Below are 286 nucleotides of genomic sequence, written 5' to 3'. Positions count from 1 at the left end.
CCGTTGGGATGGGAGATCCTGGAGCCCTGAGGTGGCCTTGGGGACAGCGCGGAGCACTGGGGCAGCGCCAGGCGGTGCCAATTTGGCCGGATCCATGGATGAGTTTGGTTTTCCCAGGTTTTCCCAAACATAGAAAAACTGGGTCTGGGGTTTTTTTGGGGGGAATTTCCTGTATTTCCAGAGCTGCTGGAATGGCGTTGTCCCTTTTTTGGGGTCCTCAGAGGGGGCAGAAGTGGGAGTGGGATGGGAACGAGGCTCCTGTGGCTCCAGGATCTTTGGGAATGTG

The sequence above is a fragment of the Corvus kubaryi genome, unplaced genomic scaffold (assembly GCF_017639235.1).
Source record: "Corvus kubaryi isolate FWS band 111438036 unplaced genomic scaffold, C.kubaryi_AGA036_p1.0 135, whole genome shotgun sequence".
In the NCBI taxonomy this organism is placed as follows: Eukaryota; Metazoa; Chordata; class Aves; order Passeriformes; family Corvidae; genus Corvus; species Corvus kubaryi.
This window is presented reverse-complemented; position numbering follows the sequence as displayed.